At 42.6% G+C, this 25,981-nt stretch overlaps 1 long non-coding RNA gene and 1 other non-coding gene across 2 annotated transcripts in view; both read left to right on the top strand.

Moving 5' to 3' along the window:
- Window positions 1-25,981, top strand: part of LOC103170634 — a 158,441-nt gene that overhangs the window by 88,759 nt on the left and 43,701 nt on the right. The window contains exon 2 of the long non-coding RNA XR_003759847.1: window positions 18,744-18,875. This is a non-coding gene — a long non-coding RNA (uncharacterized LOC103170634). The remainder of the gene's footprint in view (window positions 1-18,743; window positions 18,876-25,981) is intronic.
- LOC114812510 lies at window positions 25,823-25,960 on the top strand. The gene has a single exon (XR_003760162.1). It is a non-coding gene; the product is annotated as a small nucleolar RNA SNORA7 (small nucleolar RNA).

Below are 25,981 nucleotides of genomic sequence, written 5' to 3' on the forward strand. Positions count from 1 at the left end.
AATTATGAGTATGTACATTAAGTGTTGTGGGGCTAAGAGAAGGGAGAAAAAAGAGTACAAATCCAAGTACAGAACGATGTACAAGGGATTGGGAGAAGTGGAAATGAGGGCCTGGCCAGGGAAGCCCCTTGGAGGAGATGGGCTTTTAATAATCTGCTTTAGGAGTGCAAAGTAGGTTATTCAAGAGCAGGGGGTCCGTAAGGAATCCATAGGGGAAATCCATAGGGTATTCACAAGGTTCAGGTGTTTAATCACCTTGCCCCGTCCTATCTCAGCTCCTCTAATGCTAACCTTCTCACTGTACCTCGATTTCCTCTACCTCGCCACCGACCCCTCACCCACATCCTCCCTCTGGCCTGGAACACCTCCCTCCTCATATCCAACCGACAATCAATCTCCCCTACTTCAAAGGTTTATTAAATGCTCATCTCCTCCAAGAGGCCTTCCCTGATTAAGATTCCCTTTCCTCTTCTCCCACTCCCTTCTGTGTCCTCCTGACATGCTCCTTTTATTCATTCCCCCTGCCCCTTTCCAGCCCCACAGCATTTATGTATGTATCTATAATTTTTTTTAGTAATGTCTGTCTTGCTCTTTAGACTGTAAACTCACTGTGGGTAGGGAATGTGTCTGTAGTTTATTGTAAGTGCTCAATAAATATTGAATGAATGAATGGGGTGTGGGTTGGGGCAGGAGAGAGAGGAGGGGTGAAGGGGGAAATATAGGGTGTAAGGGGACAGTGGACTATGGCCTAAAATAGGGGTACAGGTATGGTGAATATGGAGGGGAGACAAAATCGCACCCCCACAACATGCACACACACCCATCCACGTATGCACTCACTTGAAGTGTCCCCCATGTTTTGAAAGAAATGAAGAAATTCTGAGTAAATTCATAGTATCCTGCAAATGAAAATAAACAAAGAATTCCAAGATACATGATTAATACTCGCAGAGTTACATCTTGTTGGTACTATATGAAATAGAACTGTGGAAGGAGGACAGTGGAGGGAATAAGGGCCATTCAAGTTGTTTCCAGTTCTGTCTTCTGGAAACCATACATGAAAAATCCCTGCTGGGTCCATGGATCACAGAAAACACCCTGGGGACCCAGGTCCATTTCTGGAATTAAAATAATCTAATTAAACACTATCTGAAAGCTGTCAAGGATTTAATTAAGCTATAAACCATGTTTTAATCATGTCACCCTCATGTGGACTGTGGAGACTGTTTTGTTGTTGTTGTTGTTAATTCAGGTAGCCAGGCAATACTTCTTGGAATGGAATTGTTCTTTATTTTTCACCCTGAAAAACTCACTCCACTTTCTTCCCTTCCTAAATGCAAGGGTTTAGGTCCCACACCTCTTTTCTCTCCCTGTCGGTCTTAGCCACAACTGTAAAAACAGTGACCAGGTTGTAGAAATTATGGGGTTTCCTGATAGGATCAGATCTGGGCTAAATGTCTTCATGTGAGAAGACTGGTCAGTTTGTTAATCGTATTTATTGAGCACTTACTTCATGCAGCTCATTGCACTAAGTGCTTGGGAGAGTACAATGTAACAGCAGCGTGGCTCAGTTGAAAGAGCACGGGCTGGGGAGTCAGAGGTCATGGGTTCAAATCCCAGCTCAGCCACTTGTCAGCTGTGTGACTTTGGGCAAGTCAATTAACTTCTCTGTGCCTCAGTTACCTCATCTATAAAATGGATATTAAGACTGTGAGCCCCACGTGGGACAACCTGATCACCTTGTATCCTCCCCAGCGCTTAGAACAATTTTTTGCACATATTAAGCACTAAACAAATGCCATTATCATTATTATTCTTAACAGACACATTCCCTGTGGCATCTGGATGCTTTATTCTATGATCTGGCCTCAGATAAACCAGGAGCAATTGCCATCCAGCACTGGGTGCTGAAAAAAGGAATGGGGAACTCTAGAATAGTCATCACTGTCATCAAATCACATCTCCTCCAGGAGGTCTTGTCTGATGAGATTGCAAGCTACTTGAGGACAGGCATCATGTCTATCTACTTACTTCTTTAAGGAAGCCTTCCCTGACAGAACCCTCCTCTCTTTTTCTTCCACTCCCTTCTGTGCCGCTCTTACTCGTTCCTTCATTCATCCTCCCTCCCTTTCCCACAGTAAGTATGTATATATCTGTTTTTTATTTATTTACCTATTTATTTATTTCCATTAATGTCTGTCTCCTCCTCTAGAATATGAGCTCGTTGTGGGCAGGGAATGTGTCTGATATTGTACTGAAGTCTCTCAAGTGCTTAGTACAATGTTTTGTACATAGTAAGTGCTCAATAAATATGATTATCAATATTGATAAGAAAAGCAGCGTAGCTTAGTGACTAGAGCCCAGCCTGGGGACTCAGAGGTCATGGATTTTAATCCTGACTCTGCCACTTGTCTGCTGGGTGACCTTGGGTAAGTCACTTCACTTCGCTGTGATCAGTTACCTCATCTGGAAAATGGGGATCGAGACTGTGAGCCCCACGTGGGACCGGGACTGTGTCCAACCCGATTCGCTTGTATCCACCCCATTGCTTAGTACAGTGACTGGCACATAGTAAGTGCTTAACAAATACCACAATTATCATTGTGATTATAATTATTCAGGAATGTGGAGCAGCAAGCTGCTTATCTTTACCCTGAGGGATGAGACAATAGGAGTTGCAATAATCAATCAATCAATTGAATTTATTGATCCCTGACTGCACAGCACTGTTCAAAGTGCTTGGGAGAGTATAGTACAACTATATAATAGACACATTCCCTGCCCACAGAAAGCTCAAAGTCTAGAAGGGGAGAGAGACATTAATAGAAATAGAATTATTTAATTTAATAACTAATTATTAATGTAATTAGAATCATTGCTGTAACTATTCAATATTAATAATAACTGTTATTTTTTAATAGAAATAAATAAATTGCAGGTATGTACAAAGGTGCTGTGGGGCCGAGGGTAAATCAAGGGAGAAAATCCAAGTGCATGTGTGATGCAGAAGAGAGTGGGAGAAGAGGAAACGAGGGCTTAGTTAGGGAAGGCTTTTTGGAAGAGATTTGCCTTCATAGTAAGCGCTTAATGAATACCATACTTATCTCTAGACTCTGAGCTTTATATGGGCAGGAAATGTGTTTATTTACTGTTATACTGTACTCTTCCAAGCCCTTTCTACCATTCTTTGCACACAGTAAGTGCTCAATAAATATGATTAAATGAATAAGGCTTTGAAGGTGGAGAGAGTGATTCTCCGACAGACATGAAGAGGGAGGGCTTTCCAGGCCAGAGAAAGGATGAGAGAGAGAGATTGGCGGAGAGATAGATGAGAAGGCAGTATAGTGAGCAGGTTGGCATTAGAGGAATGAAATGTGTGGGCTGGGTGTAGTAGGAGAGTAACAAGGTTAGGTAGAAGGAGGCAAGGTGATTACTTTAAAACCTATACTAAGTAGATTGTCTTTCATTCGGAGGTTGATGGGCAACCACTGGAGGTACTTGAAGCATGTTCAGGGATCACATAACTAGTAATGATCGTGATGATAGTATTTGTTTGCTGTGTGATCTTGGGCAAGGCATTTAATTCTCTTTGCCTCAGTTTCTTCACCTGCAAAATGGGTATTCAATATCTGTTTTCCATCCTACTTAGACTGTGAGCCTGTATTTACCCCAGTGCTTAGTACAGTGCTTGGCACATAGTGAACACTTAAATACTACAATTATTATCATTATTATTATTTATTAAGAAATAACTGGAAGCACAACACTGTCCTAAGCACTGGGAAAAATACATAGTGAGGACTAGGCAGTTTCCCTGGCCCTTAAAGGGCTAGTGATCCAATAGTTTAAGACACCTGGCCACAGACATAGAAGGAGAAATGCAATAATGAAATATTCAAGTAACATTAAAGACAAGGACAAATGCAGAAAATGAAAACAAAAATCAATAAGGTGTGGTGGCTAGTGGAGCAGAATTTCTGAGGGTTTTTTTGGAGATTGAGAAACTTGTCTCCTCCCAGGGTGGTGTAAGGTAAGATAACATTGAGTAAGAGTAGTACTAGTAATAGTAGGAGCAAGAGTGGGAATAGTAGTAGGACTAGGAGGAGGAGGAATAGTAACAATAATAATAATAATGGTAATTACTGTGGTATTTAAGTGCTTACTATTTTTCCAGGCATTGTACTAAGTGCTGGGATAGATTCAACCAAATCTGGTTGGACACAGTCACTGTCTCACATGGGGCTCACCATATTAATCCCCATTTTACAGATGAGGGAACTGAGGCACAGAGAAGTAAAGTGATTTTTTTCCCAAGGTCACACAGCAGACAAGTGTCACAGGCAGGATTAGAACCCATGATGTTTTGACGCCCAGGCCCGTGCTCTACCCACTAGACCATAAAGGCTTCCTAGGGGTTGTAACCATAATTATGGTATTTAAGCACTTACTATGTGCCAAGCACTATTCTAAGCTCTGAAGTAGATACAGGGTAGTTGGGATATCCCACATGGGGTTCACAATCTTAACCCCCATTTTACAGATGAGATAACTGAGGCACAGAGACGTTAAGTGGCTTGCCCAAGGTCACATAACAGACATATGGTGGAGCTGGGATTAGAACCCACATCCTCTGACTCCCAAGCCCATGCTCTTTCCGCTAAACCACACTGCTTCTCATAAGATTTTATAAGATATGATTTTATTATGGCTTTGAAGATGTAGAAAGTGGCAGCTTTGGAAATGAAGGGGGAGGGAATTCTGGGCAGGAGGGAGAGTGTGAATAAGGGGTTGATTGTGAGAGAGATGATCCGGAGACACAGTACCTAGGTTGGTGTTAAAGGAAAAAAACACAAACTAGTGTGTAGTGAGAGAGGAGTGAAGATAAGGAGGGAGAGCTATGATTGTGTGTCTTGAAGCCAATGCTGAGGAGTTTCTGCTTGAAGAAGAGATGAATGGGTAATAATTTGATTTTATTGAGGAGTGGGGAGATGTGCACACAATTATTTTTTTTTAATCTGATCCAGGCAGCAGAATGAAGTAGGACTTGGAGAAGGGAGAGCCTGGAGGCAGAGAGGTCAGAAAGAAGACTGCTATATTGCTTGGGCTGGGATATGACAGGTGCTTGGACCAGAGTGGTAGAGGTTTAGTTGGAAACGAAGAGGCAGATTCTAATAGAACCGACATAATTTGGTGACTGACAAAGAGAAATGAGTCAAGGATTAGAACAAGATTGTAGGCTTGAGACAGGAATGATTCAACAGGAATGGGAAAGCTGAAGGGAGGAGAAGTTTGGGTTGGAAGATCAAGAGTTCAATTTTGGACATGCCAAGTTTGAGGTTTCAGTGAGAACATCCCAGTAGGGATTTTCCTGAAGGCAGGAAGGAATGTGAGATTGCAGAAGAGGAGAGTCAGGTCTAGAGAGGTAGATTTTTGAGCCATCCATGTAGAGATAGTAGTTGAAGTGATCCTTGGGTTATTTGCTAAGTTTGTGAGTCAATATGGATCATAAAGTATCTCAGCTCAGGGAATTGATCACAATATGTAGATGCAAATGAAAAAGAGAATTACAATTTTGGTGCTTCTTACAATCTACCCAAAAGAGATTCAGCAAAACTTTTAAAAGAACTATTTCATATTGTGACTGGCCCTAGGTCCCCTCACTAAATACCTACTAGATTCCCTATTAGGCTGAAAATTTCCTTGAGCTCAATTGATGCTGGTTCCTCATTCCTAAATGAAACCAAAGAAGAAAGTCCAGTCCTTTCTAATCCCAGGAAGAGAATGCTGCAACTGCATATTTTGCAGAATATTTATTAAACTTCTTCCATATGCTGAAAAACGGTCATAAAGCTAGATTTAAATCATGTAAAGCAGCTTGCGTGATTATAAAGTACATCAACTATGCTTCGACATTTAATTACCTGCAAGAATTCACTTTGAATGCTCCAGATACTTCTTTTCCATGAATGTTATCTCTTAAATTATTATAAAAGCATCAGGACTTTAAATAGTTCACAAAGAGATTCTTTATTCTATTCTGTTTTCAGAAGTGTACTCTTTCTGACCAAAAAAACCCCCAACTAATTAGCAAATTTTAGTCATTTTATCAGGAATCTGACATATTATTTTGATGTCAGCTGGAATCACTGAGGCCATCCCATCATGCAAGACTGATTATTCATTCTCGTTCCTACTCATACTTTCTTGGCATCATCTGTTTATCAGTTTGCTCTTGCTACTGTTGTGAATGCTTCTGCTTCTGTGAGCTCTCATTATTTATCACCACACTGAGATTCCTCAGTGGAGAACACTAATCCCTTGGGTTCCTTTATGTTGAAGTTTGTTTGTTTCACCTCTGCATTTTCCAGGTTTTACTTCTGCCTCCCCTTCATGACATTTCATTTTTTATGTACATTATGCCAGTATGCAACACAGGAAAATTCCTGGAGTTTCTTGGGCTATAAAGTCCTCTTGTTCATTTTGTGGCTTGCTCTCATCAAACCACATCCCACCACCACTCTGTTGACTGAGTTAACAATGGAAACCTCTCTTTATGTTCCAAACAAGGTGAAACCAGTAAAAACCACAGCCCTGAACTTCGTGTTTTAACAATTCTGTACTTTACAGTTTAGAAACCCATGGTTTCTCCATTCCCATTTTCAACCTTTCTTTCAAAAGGTTTTTGATGTTGTTATAACCTTCTGGAGGTTGATTATAAAAGACCACTCCTTTGAGAATTAGAAATATAATGAAATTTTCAGTTTCAATGTAACTCTGAATGTAGAAATATACCCTTAAAAATGATAATCCTAAGTGAGGACTGTGCTTATTTAGCAGATATTTTGTCTTTCACAGTCAAGCCTGACATCCTTTGAAATTGTGTATTTTCCCTTTAGCTGAACCTTACTTAAGTCCCAGATTAAATTGAAATCTTACTCAAGTCTTCTCTCTGCTGATGGAGATGAGGAGACTCTTATCTGGAGTGTCGTAGAGATGGGTTTTGGATTTCCAATCTTTTCAGTTCATCCAGGACCACTTGATGCAGTAATTTCAAACAAAGCTGTGGTGTGTAAACCTAAATACTACTTCTCCCAACTCTCTTCTGCCTATCTGAAGAGAGTAAGTGCTATACACAAGGTCAGGGCTTTGGATTAGAAATGAAGAGATAAGAACTGAGAGTTGACTCAGTTGCAGAAGTGAACATTCTGACATCACTGCAGCACCCAATCTACTGGACCAAAGTTTTTGTTTTCTACCTTTCGCTTCATTTGCTTTTGGGCCATCCATCCATCCTTCCATCTGTCCATCCCAAATACCTCAAAACAACAAAGAATGGGTGATGCATGGTTAATTACCCACTCTAACTTGAAATATTTCCTTATTTGGGGAAAAAAGTATATATATTTTAAATAAGTGCCTATGCAAAATGCTCCTTGTGGGGAAATAAATAGCTCCTCATTAAGAAGTTAATGCCTTAGCCCATATACACAGGTTTCTCCATTTCAGGGTCAGAATATCCAAAAGGAATACCTTGTAGGACATGTTTTTAATAAGGGGTGGAGGAGCAGTGTCTATAACCTTTCACACTCCCTAAAGATTCTGTCGTAGCACTTCTACCTGGGAACAAAATATTGGACTTCAAGGCTAAACTCATATCCTGTTTCTGGTTGCTCTTCTAAGGCAATGTGGTCTAATGGAAAGAGTTTAGCCAGTTCAAAAAAAGGAATTCTAGTCCCTACTCTGCCACTTGTCTGTAGTGTGTGACCATGGGCAAATCAATTAACTTTTCTGTGACTCAGTATTCTCATCTGCAAAATGGGGATTGAATACTTTTTTCCTCTCCCTCATAGATTGTGAGACCTGTTTAGGTTGGGAACTGCTTAGGTCAAATTTTCTTGAATCTTTCCCAGTCCTTTCCACAGTGCATGACACATGCTAAGCACTTAATAATGACCACTCATTATTATGTTGAAGGCACATCTACTCCAGGAACCTTTCCCTGACTAAGCCCTCCTCTCCTCTCCTCCTATTCTCTTCTATGTCATTCTTACTTGCTCCTTCATTCATCCTCCCTCCCATCCCCACAGCACCTATGTATATAGCTGTAATTTATTTATCTATTCATTTATTTACATTAATGTCTGTCTCCCCCCTCTAATCTTTGAGCTCATTATGGGCAGGAATTATGTCTGTTGTTACATTTTACTCTCCCAAGTGCTTACTGTGTGCATAAATACGATTGAATGAATGAGCTATGAGTTGCAAATTAGCTGTATGAATGCAGTCTGACATGTCTACATTTTTGTCACCTGTGACATTCTTTTCATAAATCATCCATCTACAGGAATGAAATCTGACCCTCTTGATTGACTCTGCCCCTAAACATCTGACCACTTTTCTTTTTCCCCCTTCTACTTGTACCCACTCTCTTCCCTTTTCTCAAAATATTTGGCTAGGGGATCAAGGGACCATGATGGGAAGTGGCCTGGGGGCCTGACCTGGTGAGAGCCAAGACCACCGACACTGCAGGTTTGGAGGACAAAAAACACTGTGTGAACCTGAGCTCACCTTTTAGATCCCTTGAGATCCCAGGGCGCAAGTCCACTCGTCCAAACTCGTGGGAACCAATGCTTGACCCTGGAGGGGTGGAGGAGAACCAGATTTCCAAAGTTTAGATCACTAAGAAGGCTGTGACAGATTGGACCAAGGCAGGTAACAATTAACTGTGATATTCATTAAGTGATTACACTGTGCCAAGTTGTGTACTAAGCACTAGGGTAAATACAAGGTAATCAGGTCAAACGCGGTCCTTAGCCCACCTGGAGTTCCCAGTTTTAGTAAGAGGGATAGACAGTATTTAATCCCCATTTTACAAATGAAGAAATCAGTCGATCAAAGGTATTTATTTAGTGCTTACTATATGCTGATCACTGAACTTAAACACTTCGGAGAGTGCAGTACAACAGAATTAGCTGATAGGTTCCCTTCTCACCATTGTTAGTCAGGGATTGTCTCTGTTGCCGAATTGTACATTCCAAATACTTAGTAGAGTGCTCTGCACACAATAAGTGCTCAATAAATATGATAGAATGAGTGAATGAATTTACAAGTGAGGAACAGAAAAGTTAGTTGACTAGCTCACTGCCACACAGCAGGCAAAAGACAGAGCAGTTTTGCAAACCAGGTCCTTTGGTCTCCAGGTCTATGTTCTTTCCACTAAGCAGTGCTGGGTGACATTTCCTCTTACTTTTTCCTCGTGCTGTTTCTCATTTTGTTTATTTTTAAGGCAGTTATTTCTTCCCTGAACATCTGTCCTCTTCCTTCTGTGGTCCAGAGACTGTAACTAAATGACTCTCTGTATCCCCAACACTGAATACATTACTCAATGAACAAGTCTGGAATTGTGCTTTCCTAAATTCTTAGTACAGTGCTCTACAGTGCTCTGTGTTGATTATGCCTCTTGGGAATATATCTCCCATTATTCCCCCACAGATCTAGATTTCCAAAGGAAGTAAGGGAAAAGAGATGAGAGAGTGAGGGAGAGGGTGAGAGAGAGAGAGAGAGAGAGAGAGAGAGAGAGTCTATTACATTATATAAATGCCCAGCCTGATGGTTTTTATTCCTTTAATCTGTGAGCAGTTGCTTGCCTTGTGGCTGGATTTGACTGAAACTTTCTGAGGAAGACTTACTGCATTTTCCGTTATTTAGGTAAATTGTATTAAACTAAATTGCCCTCAAAGCTTTCAAATCGGGTCTGAATGGAAAGATAAACCCCGACTTCCACTTTAATTGGTTTTGATTTCTAGATTATATTAAATTCAATTCTATTATGAACCACTACCCAAGAGTGATCAAATTTTCTAATTTGTTTATATCAGTACTGATCATTTATTAAACTGTAGCAAGTAAAAAATATTCCGGCTGGGTTTGAAAGGAAGTTATTTAAATAAAAATTCATTGGCTGCATCAAATCATGAATATCTCTTCTTCCCCACATCATGTCAGTATCATCTCAACATCTGAATGGTCATTTTCAGAAATGCAGGGCAGCTCTTTCTCTCTCACACTCTATCCCTCTCTTTCCCTTTCTACTTCTCTCTATATTCCTGTACACACACAAACACACATGGTCTTCATGTCATACTTTCACTGGGCAGACATGATAGGAAAGTGGATGATAGCAAGATACTCAGCTGCTGTCTGTTGAGCTGAAGCAAGGTAATTAAACAAGGAAGACAGAAGAAATGCTTTAAAGACACCAAGAAGCAGTATTTCAGATGTTCTGCTATAGTAGAAGATGGGGAAAAACAACAGAAGCCAGCTTGAAAAGCATTGTCCCTTAGTGGAAAGACCACAGACCTGGAAGTCAGGGGACCTCTGTACTAGTTCCAGCTTTGCCACTTGTCTACTGTAAGACCTTGGGCAAGTCACTTTTCTTCTCTGTGCTTCAGTTTCCTCACCTCTAAAATGGGGAATAAACATGGGTTCTCCTTCTCCCTAAGAATATGCGCCCCAGGTGGGTCAGAGACTGTGTTATGACCTGATTACTCATTCTTAGTACTTTGCTTGGCACATAGTAAGGATTTAAGGGATTGCTAAGGTTTGTCAGCTCGGATTTGCAATGATTAGAAATCTTACATCAGCACCTGTGAAAAATGACAGAGGGTAAGGCGAACAATCAATCAGTCACAATTGTTGTGTGCAGAGCACTGTACTAAGCACTAGAGAGAGTACAGTAGAGCAGGTAGGCGGGTTCCCTTGCAGGCTCCTTCTTAGTTGCATTTAAACTGGATTACTTTAATCTGATACTTCTACATCTTCACCCCCTGTAAAATTGTTTTCATATATCATCCATCTACAGGAATGCAATCTGACCCTCTAGATTAGCTCTGACCCTGCCACTTCTGACCATTTTTCCATCTACAGGGAGAGGCAGAGTCAGGCACTGCATCACAGGGCATCAGGGATCGATCTCGCCTGGACTTGATTTGGAAGGGACAGCTGGTCTTCTATTGGTTTTGTCGGTCACATTGGCCATCACTAATAAGAGCTTCAGTGTCAGATACGTCCCCTCTGAGACCTAAGGACTGCTCCTTAGAGAGATATATTCTTATCGATGTACAAAATCCCTTTTGAATCTCATGCTGAAGCATCTTCTCATGTTTCACAATCCCATTTTTTATTTTAATGTCTTGTGCCTAGAGAGCTTTCATCTTTAGGGACTCCAGGAAACCAGGAAGTATTCCAGCTTGTTGACAATTTATGGTCTTTCATTTCTCTAACTCCCTTTCCAGAGTAGGTGGAAATCTGAATAGCCACAAAGGGACTGTACACATATCATTCATAAATAAACACAAATAGTTATTATATGATCATTCCTCATTTAAGCTGATCAATGTCAAAGCAGTACACTTTCCATAAGAACAGATGTCTTCTAAACAAATGGTTCCCTAGATTGAAATAGTACCTTTACTGAGAGCAGGAGACAGTGCTGGTAACCTGTAGCAAACTCTTGCTGAGTGTCTATAGATGCTATCAATTTCATCTACTACCGTTTATTGAATTTATGCCACAGCCACAGATGAAAAGGCAGAGCCAGAGTTTATGGAGGATTTTTGACATTTATCTATTGCCAAGAATTTCCAACCTTCCTAGACTTAGAGCCAGAGAATAGGCCTAATACCCTCTCTCCTACCCTGCAATGCAATTCCCCCTTGGGGAAGAATAATGGCCTAGTGAAAAAAGCTTGGGCTTTGGAGTCAGAGGACTTGGATTAGAATTCCAGCTCTGCCACTTGTTGGCTATGTGATCTTGGGCAAGTCACTTTACTTCTCCATGCCTCGATTGCCTCATCTGTCAAATGGGGAATAAGATTTTGAACCCCATGTGGGACATGGACTATGTCCAACCTGATTGACTTGTATCTACCCCAGCGCTTAGTAAAGTGCTAGGTGTAGTGGATAGAGTAAGGGCCTGGGAGTCAGAAGGTCATGGGTTCTAATTCTGGCTCTGTCACTTGCCTGCTGTGTGACCTTAGGCAAGTCACTTCACTTCTCTGGGCCTCAGTTATCTCATCTGTAAAATGGGGATTAGAGACTGTGAGCCCCAAATGGGACAGGGACTGTGTCCAACCTGATTGGTTTATACCCACCCCAGCACTCCGTATAGTGCCTGTCACATAGTAAGATCTTAACAAATACCACAATTATTATTATTATTATTATTGGATATAGTAAGCACTTAAATTTCATTTTTAAAAAATGAAGGAGATGAGTGCAAGACCTTTCCTTAACCACATGACAATTACCTCCAATGATTGGCCTCAGCTCCTTAACCACATGACCCCTCCCTTCAGTCCATGGCCACTTTCTTTTAAATTGTCACTCTCCCTTTGAAGAAAGAAAGTACTGGAAGGTGAAGGAAACTCCAATAAACAAAGAACATTGCCTTTTTAAAACAGATATCCCATTTTTGTTAAAGAGAATCCATGCCCAGTTGACACTGTCACTCATCTTGGCCCAGTACAAGGGTTGTCTTGCCCTTTTATAAAATCAACTAGCTCCAGGTTAAATCACCCTGCCAGCAGGTGCTCAGTGTTCATCGAATAATGCTATGTAGGATTATAGCTATCATGAAACCTCCTTAAAAAGCTCTGGTCCATTAGCCTCTGGACTGTAAGCTCTTGTGGGCAGGGAAGATGACTACTAGCTCTGTTACAGTATATTCTCCCAAACTATTATATTGTTATAATTGACTCTCCACACAGCGCTCAGTAAATATGATGGGTTGATTGATCAGTTGTCTGGTGTATTTTCCTGTTCACATTGTCTGTCTCAAACTCCTTCCAGTTTTTCTTTACCATATCTAATGGATCCATATCTTCCTCTCCTTTTTTTAATAATGTGCCAGGCAGTCTGTTAAGTGCTGGAGTACAAAATAATCAGTTTTGACACAGTCGCTGTCCCACATAGTGCTCACAGTATTAACTTCATTTTACAGATGAAGTATCTGAGGCTTGGAGAAGTGAAGTGATTTGCCCAAAGTGATGCAGCCAACAAATGGTGGAGCCAGGACTAGAACCCAGGTCCTTGGACTCACAGCATCCTGGTCTTTACACTAGGCCAAGCTGCTTCTCTCCATCCAAACTACCCTCACTTGATCCAGGCCCTTGTTCTACCACAAAGCTTGACTGGTGCGTCAGCCTCCTCTTTTACCTTGCTGTTTCCACCCTCTCCCATCTCCGGGCCACCCTGCTCTCTGCTGCCCTGATCACTGTCCTAAAACATCATTTTGCAGACATCTTCCCACTCCTCAGAAACCTCCACTAGTTCCCATTCTCTTCCCCATCAAAGAAAACATCAGAGCTCAGTGGAAAGAGCCCGGGTTTGGGAGTCAGAGGTCATGGGTTCAAATCCTAGCTCAGCCACTTGTCAGCTGTGTGACTTTGGCCAAGTCATTCAACTTCTCTAGGCCTCAGTTACCTCATCTGCAAAATGGGGATTAAGACTGTGAGTCTTACATTGGACAACCTGATCACATTGTATCCTCGCCGGGGCTTAGAACAGTGTTTTGGACATAATAATAATAATAATAATAATAATGTTGGTATTTGTTAAGCGCTTACTATGTGCCAAGCACTGTTCTAAGCGCTGGGGTAGACACAGGGGAATCAGGTTGTCCCACGTGGGGCTCACAGTCTTAATCCCCATTTTACAGATGAGGGAACTGAGGCACAGAGAAGTTAAGTGACTTGCCCATAGTCACACAGCCGACAAGTGGCAGAGCTGGGATTCGAACTCATGAGCCCTGACTCCAAAGCCCGTGCTCTTTCCACTGAGCCACGCTGCTTCTCTAGCCACGCTGACATAGTAAGTGCTTAACAAATTCCATCATTATAATTATTATTATTATTAAAATTTCTTGATCCCTGGCTTCAAGGCACTCCAATAGCTCCCCACTACCTACTTATCTTCTCCTGCTACACCCCAGCTCACATACTTTGCTTCTCTCAAGACAAGCAGCTCAGAGCCTGATTTTCATTTCCTCTCATCTAATCCCTTGCTCATGCCTGTTCCTCTACTCACTGCTTTTTCAGATCTGACAGACCCCTGGTCTCCCAACCTTCAACCTCAAAGGTATTTACTGAGCACTTACTGAGTGTACAGCACTGTTCTAACCACTTGGGAGAGTACAACAGAGTTGGTAAACATGTTCTCTGCCCTCAATGAGTTTACAGTCTAGAGGGGGAGACAAAATAATATAAATTATTTATAGCATGTAATTTATATATATGTACATACGTGTTGTGGGGCTGAGTGTAGGTTGAATATCAAGTACCCAAAATTAACAGATCCAGGTGCATAGATGTAAGAGAAGCAGCTTAGCTCAGTGAAAAGAGACTGGGCTTGGGAATCAGAGGTCATGGGTTCTAATCCCCACTCCCGCCACTTGTCTCCAGTGTGACTGTGGGCAAGTCATTTAACTTCTCTATGCCTCAGTTTCCTTATCTGTAAAATGGGGATTAAGACTGTGAGCCCCACATGGAACAACCTGATCACCTTTATCCCCCAGTGCTTAGAACAGTGTTTTGCACATAGTAAGTGCTTAAGAAATACTGTTATTATTATTATTATTATTATAGAAGGGAGAGGGAACTGGGGGAAAAAAAAGTTTTAGTGGGGAAGGCCTCTGGATTGAGATGTGACTTTAATAAGGCTTTGAAGCGGGGAAGAGTGGTGGTCTGGCATATGTGGATGGGGAGGGAGTTCCAGGCAAGAAGGAGGGTATGGGGAAGGAGTCGGTGTTGAGATAGTTGAGATCAGAGCAGAGTGAGTAAGCTGGCATTAGAAGAATGAAATGTGTGGTCTGGGCTGTAGTAGAAAATGAGTGAGGTAAGGTAAGAGGGAGCAACCTGAGTGACTGCTTTAAAGCCAATGGTGAGGAGTTTCTGTTTGATGAGGAGGTGGATTGGCAACCACGGAGATTCTTGAGGGGTGGGGAGGCATCAAATGAATGCTGGTTTTAGAATAATGATCCTTGCAGTAGAGTGAAGTATGGACAATGTGGAGAGAAAGAGAAGGCAGGGAGGTCAGCAAGAAGGTTAATGCAGTAATCAGTGTGGGATAGGATAAGTGATTGAATTAATATGGTAGCAGTTTAGATGGAGAGGAAAGGGCAGATTTTAGTAATGCTGTAAAGGAACAACCAAAATGATTTGGTGACAGATTGAATATGTGGGTTGAATGAGAGAGATGAGTGGAGGAAATGCCAGAATAATGGGCTTGTCAGTTAGGGTGGATAATGGTACTGTCTACAGTGATGGGAAAGGCAAGGGGAGGACAGGGTTTGGGGGAAGACAGGTTTTGAGTGGGAAGATAAGAGATGATGTTTTAGACATGTTTAGTTGAGGTGTCAGAGGGCCATCGAGGTAGAGATGAAGACAGGAGGAAATGTGAGTCTGCAGAGAAGGAAAGAGTTAAGGGCTGGAGATGTAGATCAGGGAATCAACTACATAGAAATAGTAGTTGAAGCCATGGGAGGGAATGATTTTTCCACTGGAGTGGGTGTAGAAAGAGAATAGAAAGTGATCCAGAACTGAGCCCTGAGGGTCCCCCCATTATAAAAGGGTAGGAGACAGTGGAGGAGCCTGAAAATAAAGACTGAGAAGGAATGGTCAGAGAGATAGGAGAATCAAGAGAAGACTGGGTCAGGAAAGCCACGATTGGGTAAAGTTTCAAGAATGGGGGTGGCCCACAGTGTTAAATTCTGATGACAGGTTTAGGAGAAATAGGATGGAAATGAGACTGTTAGATCTGACAAGAAGAAAGTCACTGGTTACCTTCAAAGTTCTTCTAAAATAACATCTCCAGAAATCTTTGCCTTTTGAAATGTTGTCCCCAGATCATATGTGTCCAAATATCACCTCCCACCTAGACAGTCATTACCTGAATATATTGATTTGAAAATGCTAATAATTAAACACTTATCCAACCACATATCCATCTTTCCACTCTTGTCAGTCAATCGTACTTACTGGGGACTTATTTTGTCCAGAGCACTGTACTAAGCCTTTGGGAGAGTACAGTGTAACTCTCCTCCTCCTGCCATGTGTCATTTATTTTCTGTCCATCTCCTCCAGCTAGACTCTAAGTTCTTTGAGGGCCAGAATCATGTCTTCCAATTCTATTTGTATTTAATCAATCAATCAACAAATCAGTGGTATTTACTGAGCAATTACTGTGTGCAGAGTACTGCACTAAGCACTTAACACTGTACTCTAAACCATAAGCTCATTGTTAGCAGGGGATGTGTCTGTTTATTCTTCTATTGTAGTCTCCCAAGCATTCAGTACAGTGCTCTGCGCACAGTAAGTGCTCAGTAAATATGATTGACACTAACTACTAACTGCCAGATGTACTCCCTCAAACACTCAGTAGAATGCACAGCAAACAGCAGGTACTGAACCTATACCGTTGATTGACAAAAAGCCTATTTATGCAGCTACTACTTCTTGGAAATTTTATTTCCCAGAGGTTTCTTGGTACTTGACTCCTCCTTGGAAGAGATGGGTTTAACCGGTAGGAGCTCTAGGGAAACTCAGCCAGTCAGCAAGCTGGATAGACTTCAGTGGAGCAAGAATTTTGGTTCTTTACTCCTGCAGCTTCTAGCTTGAGGGCAGCTTCATCTTTGGGGAGAACCAATCTATCGATGATATGTACTGAGTACCTACTGAGTAAAGAGCACTGTATTAAAGAGCACTGTACTGTAGTCACACTGCACTGGGTGTCTAGTGTGTACAGAGCACCTACCGGGTGTCTGTATACAGAATGCTGTATTGGGTGCCTACTCTGTGTAGAATGCTGTACAGGACAAAGTACTGTATTAAGCACTTGGGGGAGTCCAATAGCTGGAGAAGACATGTTTCCTGCTCATAGAGGACTTGATATCTTACTGAAAATGCTCACTCAATATCAGACCCTTGAAAGCCATGGGCTTGCTGAAGTTTGGGGAAGGAGGGAAGTTTCAGAATCTGAATCTATTCTGCTTTCCCCTCTCCCCTCCCTCTTTGGGTGAGCCCCAGGTTACTTTGTCCAGATTTTCCGGGATATGACAGGACCCTCCCCTGATCAACTTGAGCTTCTGGTGTCACTGGCCACTGCCAACACCTGAGACCCAAAGTGGGAGGGACCTGGGAGGCTCCCAGAATCTTACAGGAGGACAGTGCTGGACTGAACCCCTGCATCCCCTGGTTTGAAACACTCGGTAAATCAACGAGTTGTTATTTATTGAAGGCTTGCTATGTGCTGAGCACTGTCCTAGATCTTCCCTGATTAAGCCCCTCCTTTCCCCTTCTCCCATTCCCTTCTGCATCGCCCTGACTTGCTCCCTTTATTCATCCCCCCCTCCCAGCCTCACAGCACTTATTTTACTTATCTTTAATTTTATTTATTGATATTAATGCTTGTCTCCTCCTCTAGGCTGTAAGATCATTGTGGGCAGGGAATGTTTCTGTTATATTGTTATAATGTACTCTCCCAAGTGCTTAGGACAGTGCTCTGTACACAGTAAGCACTCAATAAATATGATTGCCTGACTGACTGTACTAAGCACCTGAGGGAGTACAGTGCAACAGAGTTGGTAGACACATTTTCTGCCCACAAGGACCTTACAGTCTAGAAGGGGCACAATTAATCACTGTGTTTACAGAGCACTTACTGTATGCAGAGCACTGGACTGAGCATTGTGGGAGGACAACACCATAGGAAGTCACAGTCTCTGCCCTCAAGAATCCTACAGTCTGTTGGGGGAAACAGACATTATAAGTAGGAGAAGCAACTGCTTAACCTTAATCATTGAGATAATTATAAATCACTATGTGGTTTCAGGCAGGTCTTAGGGGATGGACTGACTTTTTCAAAATTGCTCTATTCTTCCTCTGGTACAAAGCAGTGGTTTTATTCCTTAGAATGAAAAAGAAATAGAAGCACTGGTCATATGTTTTGGGGGGATTATTTTCAGGAGAAATTAAACTTTTTGATTCTTGTGGTTCACCACAGGGGTCACCGATTTAGTTTGACAGAGTTTGTGAGGTAGCTTCTTGGCTCTTGGAGGGTCCAAGGGCATGAGGCTTTAATAGTCACCAGGTGGTAACTGCTGTTTCTAGCATGAGAGACTTGAGCCAAATTCAAGGTCAAAAAACAAAAACGTGTTCTCCTCATCCTCTAGCTCACATGCTGTCAGGCTTAATCCTGCTTCAATCATTCCTCTGCCAGGCTGGTGTCTCACAGGATGTTTCTAATGAGTAACTTTGGATTTGGACGGAACAGTCCTGCAGTGATCAGACCATCAAGGTTGAATGCCTGTTTTATTGGCATGAACTTTCTTCTTGTGGCATGTGGAGAAGGAGTCGGGGCTGGGAAGAAAACACACAGAGAGCCTTCATAAATAGATCTCTGTGGAAACCGCCAGTTTCATCTCACGCAGATTCTGCAAAACAAATCTGTCAGCTTTTCCTTTCCCCGTGTTTTAATCCCCGATCTACGCTAAGAGCCTAAGGGAGCTCCTATAACATTGAGTTGTTTATATGGTTCATGCTGCCCATACAGACTCATCCTCTGCAAGCCCATCCCTTAGGCCTTTCCACAGCACAGGTCATCTGTACCCAAAAGAAGAATACATAAGCCACATTCGGACACTTTCAATACTGTAACCATCAATTTTCTTACCCTAAATCATTCCTACAGGCCCCAAACGACTGAACATTCTTCTAATTAGGATCAATTTTGGAACACACAGTTTCAGCAGCAAAGAAAAGAAGAGTTCCAGACATGTCATCCAATTGTGTAACTTCTATATCACCTTGGCAACCTGATAAGGTATGTGAATTCTGCCATTCTTCACGTAAGGAGATTGAACAACTATTTCTAATTCTCTGGACATTCCTACCTTTCAAAATCAATAGCTGTGACTCCACAAGTCAAACATCTCTCCACCACTCAGTATATTTTGAATCAATATTTTTGCTTTGGTTTTTTGTTTTGTTTTTTTTTTGCCTCTGGCTATTGCTAGGTGAATCCTGGGAAGCAAAGGAAATAGAATGTGAAGCAAGTTGGCCCGAATGACAAGGACAGTTCCAAGACGATCTTGGGAGTGAGTTTTACTGAGCTGTTCACGGGGACACATCTGCCCCAGTATGCCCTGGAGGCTTCCTGGAAATCCTTATGCTAGTCATTGTAAATCTAGTAATCAGTCATTGAATCAATCAATGGCATTTACTGAGGACTTGCTGTGTGCAAAACAAGTTACTAAGTACTTGGGAAAGTATAACAGAGTTGGTAGACATGTTCCCTTCCCACCAGGAGTTTACAAGCTAAAACGGAAAGCAGATATTAAAATAAACTAGTAACATGTGCATAAGTGCTGTGGGGCTGAGGATGGGGTGAATATCAAGTGCTTAAAAGGTGCAGATCCAAGTGCCAGGGTGACATGAAGGGGAAGAGAGTAGGGGAAATCAGGCTTAGTAAGGGAAAGTTTCTTAGATATGATTTTAATAAGGCTTTGAATATGGGGAGAGTGGTGGTTTGCTGGATACGGAGGGGGCAGGAGTTCCAAGCCAGAGGGAGGATGTGGGGAACAAGGAGGCAAATAAACAGATTAATCAAATTTATTACTAACTAGCTACGGACCTACTTACTTTGATAATGATGATGATGAATTTTTTTATCTCAGAGTCAGTCTCAGCAAAGTAGTTCTGGTTATATTCTAGTATTTGCCTAGAAGAATGTCTGGTGGAGAAGTCTAAGCCAATGACATTTGTTGCCATGATAATGTTGCCTTCATATTTTCATGAGCTTTGTTGCAAGTATCTCTGTTCTCCAGGACTTTGACATTCAGCCACCTGGGTAGTTTGGATAACATTACACAATGAGTTGGTTTTGTCATTATTGAAAGTAGCCTGCTCTGGTCAGTCTCATACTCAGAACCAAAATTTGGCCACACTGACTAAAAGGAAACTCTTAGGGCCTAGAGAAAATGTTTTAATGATCCTTTATAACTGCTATTCCCAGTGGGTTATCTTTTCTGGAATTCTGAAATCCTTTCCTCTACTCCAGGATGGTCAGATGTGATCCATTTCCAAAAACCAAATTAAAGTGATAGACATTCATTGGAATCGATTCTTCCTCCTGTGCCACTGGTGCAGAGTTTGAATTTTGTTAGCCCAGACATTCCCTTTCCCAGATTCCAAATCGTAGTAACAATATATCATCTTCACCACTCTGTCATTCTGAATCAAAGACTCATTTCAGGATTCCCCAGTGAGAGAACACTGATCCTGACACACACCTCAGGCCCCCACATACTGATCCCTTTGGCTGTCTGTGCTTGAGCCCATCTGCTTGGATGGCTTGCCGCCTGCTAAAGAAGGGAATCATTGACACAGGCAAGGAAACAGGCCAAAATAGATGTAGAAATTGGTTAGAAAAACACAACAAGTACCCGTCAACTTGGATAAAAGTCCCCTCCCCCACCCTTTCTGTGCTAGGATTTTCATAAGTGACAAATGACTTTTCACATTTGATAACACCTGTTCTCAGCTCTATGCCCTATGTAAACAACAGAGGGCTTAAATCGAAAATACTGCCTTATTTTTCATTTTCACTGGGCCCAACCAAGAAGTTGTTCTGACCCGTTAATGTAGATTCATTGCAGAGGGAGATCAGTTTCCCTGATCCTGGTAACATTTCTTCAAGTCTAGGACAGGGGCTGGACTTAAATTGAGGTGTCTCCTAAATGAAAACCACAAAGTAGAAACTTCTCAAAATAGGATGTGATTCAATTTATATCAGAAAAAAAAAAAGATCCTACCTCTGCGAACCTAAGATTCCTTATCTTTGAAACAGGATTGATCTTGTGCTTATGAACATATTTGCTTAGTTTTTTGACAAAGTCATTAAATATGCTTTGTCTCCTACTCCAGCAAATATTGCGTTCTCTACTGTCTTCGGCCTTTTGAGATAGAAAAATTGACAGATACCACAGATAGCAATAATAATAATAATGAAAATCATTGTCACAATGAAGTACTCACTTTGTGCCAAGCACTGGGATATTTATAAGATAATCAGGTTGTTCACAGTTCCTCTCCCATATGGGACCCCCACAGTTCAGTAGGAGGAGGAACAGGCATTGAAACCCCATTATATGGATGAGAAGACTAAGGCACAAAGAGGTTGTGTGACTGTCGTAGATCACACAGCAGGCAAGTGGAAGAGCCAGGAATGAATCCCAGGTCCTCTGACTCCCAGGCCTACATCCTTTCCCCAGTGCTGCTAAGAACAAAACCAGTGCGCAGGTTGTGATCTCCACAGAGGATTTGGGTGGCTCTTTTGGGGTGGCTACTTTCATTTCACTGTGTTTCCTTTACCATTTTCAACATGAAGGGTTACAAAGACCAATGCTAGCTGATCCCCTGGGAGGAGAACCTCAGAGGAAAGAAGAGCCTTTTGACCCAGAGCATAAAGCACCCTCTGGGACCACTGTCAAAGGTGGACCACTGAACTGATGGACTATGTATTGAATGAGCAAGGCATTCCAGATATTCTTACTTTGCAGAAAGAACAGCAAAAATCCTTGAAAGTGTTTGGAGGATGAATGAATGACAAAGCACACTAAATTATATTATTATATTAATGATCAATATGGTCTCTAGCCAGTGAGGAGATTCAGACTGAAGAAGACGTGATTGAGCTGATAAACCAATATTGTGATCAATGAACTCAGAGAGCTTGCAGACTAAGTTGCAGTCTATATACATGCAAGGCCATTGGTAGAGAATCTTTTTAATAATAATGTTGGTATTTGTTAAGCGCTTACTATGTGCAGATCACTGTTCTAAGCACTGGGGTAGATACAGGGTAATCAGGTTGTACCACGTGAGGCTCACAGTTAATCCCCATTTTACAGATGAGGTAACAGGCACAGAAAAGTTAAGTGACTTGCCCACAGTCACACAGCTGACAAGTGGCAGAGCCGGGAGTCAAACCCATGACCTCTGACTCCGAAGCCCAGGCTTTTTCCTCTGAGCCACGCTTTTTACTGTTTTCAAAGCTGTCAATCATGAATGATGATGGGGTCTCCTGCCAGGAACAGCAGATGGCCTTAACCTCAGGCCTCAGGACCAAGAATATGCACAGAGGAGTGAATTCCAATGTTATCGACTTAAACAGTGTCACAGTGTTCCCATTGGGGTATATAGAATGCAACAAGCACTTAGGTAGGCAGAGGTGCAGTACACAGTAGATAGAGTGCGGGCCTAGGAGTCAGAAGGTCATGTGTTTTAATCCTACTCTGCAGCATGCTGCTGGGTGATCTTTGTCGAGTCACTTGACTTCTCTGGACCTCAGTTATCTCATTTGTAAAATGGTGATTGAGACTGTGAGCCCCACATAAGACGGAGTGTGTCCAAGTTGATTAGCTTGTATCCATACCAGCGGTTAGTACAGTGCTTGACACATAGTAAGCATTTAACAAATACCACAATTATTATAATTATTATTACATGAGGAATCTTTGCCTACCGTAGCTGACAAAAGGCAGAACCAAGACTAGAACCCAGGTCTCCCGATGCCCAGAGCAGTGCTCTTTGTACTAAACTGTAAGCTCACTGTGGGCAGAGAACATGTCTACTGACTCTATTGTATCATACTCTCCAATTGCTTATTACAGTGCTCTCTGCATACAGGAAGTCCTCAGTAAATACTACCAAGGGCTTGATGGTTTGAACCAGCACCAGCAGGACCCCTACTAGGTGTGAAGGGCTTAGATCTCACACATGTCATCTCCTGTCAATGCTTGGGTCTGTGGAAGACATGAGAACTGAGGCCTGCAGTCAAGCATCAATTATTATATACTCCGATTTCAAAAACAAAGAATCCAGAGACTTTGCCTGGAGCCTAGCAGGAAAGAGTAACACAGAGTTGTCCCTTTTGCTGACTGCCCATTACAGATCATGTCAATCATTTCGCCGGTGGAAGCATACTATCGGGAGTCCTGTGAGATTGCTTCTTTTTCCAAGAGACCTCTTCTTCCCTCAGTCAATCAATCAATCAATGAATGTATTGATCCCTTGCTGTGGCTAAGAGCTCGGGGGAGTATGATACAAAAGTTGATAGACACATTCCCTGCCTACAAAGAGCAAATCCAGGGGGAGCAACACTGTTGAAGAGGCCCCATGGCTGAGGGACCATCAGCTCCCTCACTGATCTCCCTCCCTCCCATCTCTCCTCTCTCCAGTCCATACTACACTTAGCTGCTCAGATAATTTTTCTAAAAAAAAAAAGCTCAGTCCATACTCATTCAGTCGTATTTATTGAGTGCTTACTGTGTGCAGATCACTCACCCTACTCCTCATAAACCTTTTAATGATTTCCCAACCATCTCTACATTAAACTGAAACTCCTTACCACTATATGCAAGACAATTAATTTTCCCCCTCCTAGTTTACCTTGTTGATCTCATTCATTCAATAGTATTTATTGAACGCTTACTATGTGCAGAGCACTGTACTAAGCACTTGGAATGTACAGATCGGTAATAGAGACATTCCCTGCCCTTTGACAGGCTTACTGTCTAATTGGGGGAGATGGACAGACAAGAACAATAGCAATAAATAGAATCTCCTACTACTAACACACACTTTGCTCCTCTATTGCCAACCTCCTGACTGCAACCCAATCTTGTGTTTCTTCTCCACTCACACTTTACCCATGTTCCTCTTTCTTGACTTGAACTCCCTCCCCATTCATGTCTGACAGGCTGCCACTCTCCCCATCTTCAAAGTCCTTCTATCCTCTTCTCTTCTCCAAGAGGCTTTCCTCCCTACGGTCCCATTTCTCCTATTCACCCTCCCCTCTGCAACACCTTTGACCTTGGGTCCATACCTTTTAAGGCCATTAATTTTCACCCCATCTCCTTTCACCTGTCGTACAGGGAAGGGTTCGAGGATCAGTGTGGCGAGAGTGAGAAACTGGAGTTGGAAGGCTGAGCCATGGAAGTTATATTCTAAGTGTCAAATTGTACTTCCTTTTCAGTTATCCACATGTGGTGAAGCACCTAGGTCTCCCCCATGAATGGTTCCCACTAGGGAGGAATTAGCTTATGAGTTACTCACACATGGAAAAGAAAGTACCTCTCACCCACAAATGCTTCTATTTGGGAAGAATACATTTATATTTTACTCGCATATAGTGAGACACCTAGCTCCCACCCACAAATGCCACTCACTTGGGAGGAATTCACTTATGTGTTACCCACATGTGGCAAAGTATCTACCTCCTACCCATGAAAGCTTCTCACTCAGGAGGAATTCCGTTAAGCGTTACTCATGTGGCGAAACACTTAACTCCCACCCACGAATGCTTCCCACTTGAGAGGAATTTGTTGAAGAGGACACTGACTTGGTACAGGCAGGATGGGCATCTCACACTGTGGGTAGAGATAGCATGCAACCAGTCTCAATCTGCTGTCCAGAATGTTGAAGGCAGGAGGTATTTATTACCTGCCCTTATGGGCCATTTGGGTTTCTGGTTTCCACTTGTCCAATCTCCACCTCCCACTCTTGTTGCTCCAGGCCTTATTTGGTTGGCAGGGATCATAATGGACACCTTCTTCCACATTTCTGACCTGGGGGGTCTGGTGGCTTCAGTTTTCTAGCTCTGAGTTCTGCCTTCCTAGCTCAGGCAGTCACGAGTTAGCTGTTTGGACTTGAGATGGTGGGTGAACCGGTTCACATAGGAACACTCCCCATAGCACTAAGAACATACACATCCATAATTGATTTTAATGTCTGTCTCCCCATTCCAGTCTCTAAGCTCCATATCGGCAGGGATCATGTCTACCATTTCAATTGTACTGTACTCTCCCAAATGCATAGTACAATGTTGTGCATACAGTAAGTGCTCAACAAATATCAATCAATGGGGTTTATTGAACTATTAATTGGTGCAGGTCACTCTACTGAATGCTTTATTAACACCATGGGTAGATTAATTGAGCATGGGCCTAGAAGTCAGGAGACTTGGAGTTTATTCCCAGATCTGTCATTTATCCCCTGTGGGTACACAACGGGGTCACCAAAAGCCCTGCCGGATCTGGGGCCGCATGCAGTCAACTCTGCTCCTCAGGGCGAGGGACTGAGGAGGGGGAGAGAGAAGAAGCAGAGGGGGGCTTGCAGGGGCAGAAGTTCATTAAATTGTCCCTCTGGAGCTGGGGACACCTTCAGTCTCCCCAACTCCTCAAGGCCCAGAGCCACAGAGCAGGACAGAGAAGAGGCCAATTAGAGAGGGCAGGAGGGTGTAGAAGCCAGGCTCACCAAACATATCTCCGGAGCTGGGCTGACCCACAGCCACCCCAGCTCCTCAGGGCCTGGAGCCGAGAAGCAGATCAGTAATGGCATCTGTCTGGCTCCTCCTGTCCCACAGCTCCAAGAGTGGCATCGTTGGTGGCAGAGGCAGGGACAGCAGTTCTCTGTGGATGGCAGGGAGACCTCTGGCTGCTGTGGCCCAGACTGGGGACCCCCTCTGACATGAGGGTTCCGGTTCACCTTCACATGCTTTGGTTTCAGAGGAAATTCCTTAATCCTTCTCAGCTCCTTCCTCCCCAACTTCATGGAAAATCCAATCTCCCTCTTCCCCAATGTCTTCTCTTGCTCACCAGATCGAGTGACCTAGTAATTCAAACCGAGACAGCTATTGCACCAAAGACATTTAAAAATTCATCCCGATAAATCATCTTGAGGGATTTTTTTCACAGTAATGTGCCACAGATCCTCTCAGGGTTGTACCTGGAGAGGTCCCAGTACTCCACCAGTCTCGACTACGAGAGGGAGAGTCAAGCAGAGGCCTACCTGTTCCATTCCTAGCTTGGGCAGTGGCTAGCAAGTGGAAGGCAATCTGCTACAAGTCAAAACTCACCCATGTTGGAC

The sequence above is a fragment of the Ornithorhynchus anatinus genome, chromosome 5 (genome assembly GCF_004115215.2).
Source record: "Ornithorhynchus anatinus isolate Pmale09 chromosome 5, mOrnAna1.pri.v4, whole genome shotgun sequence".
Classification (NCBI taxonomy): Eukaryota; Metazoa; Chordata; class Mammalia; order Monotremata; family Ornithorhynchidae; genus Ornithorhynchus; species Ornithorhynchus anatinus.